We start from the raw sequence: 3,669 nt of genomic DNA, 5'->3' as shown, positions 1-3,669 counted from the left end.
AAACCTTCATGGTATCAGCGAATGAGTTAGCCATTGATCTATGAAAATACATAGTACCATGACAGCATAGAACATTCCTTTTAAGCTGAATCTGCATGTTGATGCTTGATACCAAAATCGCCCCCTTATCTAAATGGTACAACTTTAGGGATGGAACAAAAGCAGCAAAGATTTCGCACCACAGCTTGAGCGTTCGACGAGCACTATGAGTTCCAAATCAGAAGAGGATTGTTGGAGACAAAGTTCTATATAGAACTTCTTGGCTACGAGAATTGTTGGAGACAAAGCTATATTTGTATATGCCTACAGCTTGAGAATTATGTGCTTCACTTGCTAACATCTACTCAGAGAAGGGACATAAGGCTCAGATTTATTCTCTTCAATGTCAAATACAGAGAACAAAACAAAAGAATCTGTCGGTACTACCTATCATCATACATTTTGGTGGTCTTCGGAAGAACTCAACTTCTCTAGGAGTTATAAACTGAAGCAAAATTTTAGGAAGAAAACCTCGGATTTATTCCTCCTAGCAACCTTGAAATTGTAAATAAGTAGGAGGTATGTACTGCTTGTGGAAATTATAATTCAGTTGTTGCTGCTTTGCTTCTCACGAAGATTACAGTCCAAAAAGAATCAGAATGGGAGATGACATGGATAAGTTATGATTATGGCCAAATATCACATCATACTGGAGAAAAGTTGTTGGAAATTTCACTGTAAAACCAAATGTGAGAATCTAGCAAGAAAGGTTCAACGAAAAGGAGTCTCAGGAACAAAACTGAAGCTGGGAAATGCAAGTTTACTTTGGAATGCTTGGATCGATTTTGTGAGTTATTAGGAACATAACAAGTCTTCATCCTGCTTGCTAATATACTAACACGTAACATTAATCTTATATGCCTCAAACCCATTATGTCTAAATTGAAGCCATGGATCATTGATTCAGAAGCTTTTTTGCATATCTAAAATCCTATTTTTGACTATCGCCAACATTTTGGGAAACATAAGGTAAGAATGGGCTGGTGGGAGCAGATTCTAATTCAAGGAATAGATCATTTAAGCGTTGCTCAGATCTATAACCCAATTATATACACCCCGTCCCACAAATTTCCTGTAGATCCATGAGCTTGCTTACAACAGAGTGATGTAGAGCAAAAATAACAACAATCTCTCTCATGATCTATATGAGTGTACCAAAATAGTTTTAATTATTGAACCATCAAAAGCAAGCAAAAATATTGATTACCATTTAACTACTACCAAATCAATAAACCTTAACTTTTAAATATGGAATAGTAGAACTTGATTTCTCGGTACTAGGACTAAATTACTCAATTTTCTTTACAATTGGAACTAATTCTACCTTTAAGTCTATCCACTTAAACTTTACTTTATCGAAATTGCTTTCATCCCAAGCATAAAAATAATTATACCATCCAATCTAATGAAAACTAGTAACCAGCACCGCAACCAATTTAATTTACATCTTGTTCCATAAAATCATTATTTCAAGCGAGTAATTCCACCAGCATAATCATTTCCACAAACTATCAATCCTTACTTAAGCATCCAACTAGAAATCTAGGGTTTGCTCTATTGATGTTACTTGCCTTGATTCAAATGGAAATTTATTAATCAACCAGCTTAATCAAGAAGAAAATATACTCCCTTTACTTAATCTGGTAATTAAACCAACAAATAAAAACCCTGAAAATTCAACATCATTATACCATAAAAAGTTTACTTCTTTATCTCTTTAAGAAATGAAGTAATTGAACCCGAGCTTGAAGAAATCAACACTTACTTCCTTTCTTCATTCATTCTTTTTCTTTTCTTTCTTCCTTTCTTTTATTTTCCCTTTCTTTCTCAGTTATTGTCGCTTCTGCCCATTTTCAGCTTACTCTGTGTGTGTGGAATGAAAAAGCGAAGTGCTACATGTATATAATTGTCCACATCATTGTGTCTATAATTACATATGACACTGTATCTAACCTTTAATTCAAATCTCATACTTTCATATTAACAACAAGATGATTACCACAACACATTATGAACAACATTATGTACAATAATTATGTATATGTAGACTTTTCCAATGAAAAATGGATTTTAAATTGCCACTGCCTCAATTTTTGTAAAGGGAGTCCCTCATCTTCCATTTAATATAACATTTATTCCTTTTAACTTCTATTTAATAAAGTATAAAATCCTTAACTTCCAAAATTAGAAAAATAGATACTAACTTCAATTTTTATCCATCTTAAATCCTCAAAATATTTTCAATTTATAAAATAAACCCTAATAAAATAATTTGGTCAATTAAAGTCTCAATAAAATGATTTATTCATTTAAGTCCCTATTTGACTAAGACCTTGACAAGCTAACTTTTAATTTTTTTTTTACCAAATAAAATGAATTGTAATAATCTTACCTCCTTAAAAAGAATTCCGTTCTTGAAACTCAATTGGCAACTGATTAGGTAATGGATAAATGAGGACATTGAGCACGTAACTGATCCTCATTCTCCCATATAGTCTCTTATCCAGCCCGATTCTTCCAAAGTACTTTTATAAGTGAAATTGTCTTCCATCATGGAAATTGCACCTTTCTGTCTTGAATTCTCACTAGCTCTTCTATATAGGTTAAATTTGCCTTCAACTGAACTGATTAAGACTTTAGAATATGAAAAGGATCTGCAATGTACTTGTGAAGCATTGAAACATGAAAAAGATCATAGACCCTGGACAATTCAATTGGCAAATCTAATCGATACGCAACTGGACCAATCCATTCAGTAATCTCATAGGGTCCAATGTATCGTAGACTCAATTTTCCTCCCTTGTGAAATCTCAAAACCCCTTTGATTTGAACCCGTGTAGCAACAAGCACTAGGGAATCCATAACTAGATTAACATCGATCCTAAGAACGCCAAAGAATCGAAGGTTTTAGATTAAACCCATAAACAATGAATTAAGCAACCGAAAGTATATTAACCCAACGACCTCTTAATTACACGGTGTACGAATCTCACTCGAGAATGTGAACACCACAAGATAATTTAAATCTTGATAAATTTGGTTTGCTCAATTAAGAACAAGAAGATTTTTGAAGCAAAAGGATTCCAAAGAAAATTCTCCATTAATTCATGATAAAAGTCTTGGTTGTTACAATGAGAAAATAAGAAACCTATTTATACTAACCCTAGAATAATGTTAAAAAATGGAATATATCTTCTAAAGATTACAAAGATTGCATAAAATTGAAATTCTAATGTAAACAGGTAACTCAAGGAAAAAAGGAAACTTCGCGTCTCGAAACACACCATGAGGTCTATAGTGTAATCCAATGCAGTCACATAGTTCAATTGAAATCCTTCAATTTGGACTCGGGAATGTCTATGCGATCGTATGCCTTTTATAATATGCGTTCCCATAGTATTAAATTTGAAATTTCTTTTTCCTTGTGCAGAATTTCGTGACGATTTCGAATTGTACTCATGGATGAAAATCTGACACCCAAGCTGAAAGTTATGCCCATTTTAATCCACACTGCTTATTTTTCCATATATCTTACAAAACATTGAATCCAACGCACCAAACATGATTCCACCTTCAAGACCAAGATATAAGTTGTTATTTAGCTTGTTAACTTCAACATTTTGTACTCCA

This window comes from Olea europaea, unplaced genomic scaffold, assembly GCF_002742605.1.
Source record: "Olea europaea var. sylvestris unplaced genomic scaffold, O_europaea_v1 scaffold1649, whole genome shotgun sequence".
NCBI classification, from domain to species: Eukaryota; Viridiplantae; Streptophyta; class Magnoliopsida; order Lamiales; family Oleaceae; genus Olea; species Olea europaea.
Note: the sequence above shows the minus strand (reverse complement) of the source record.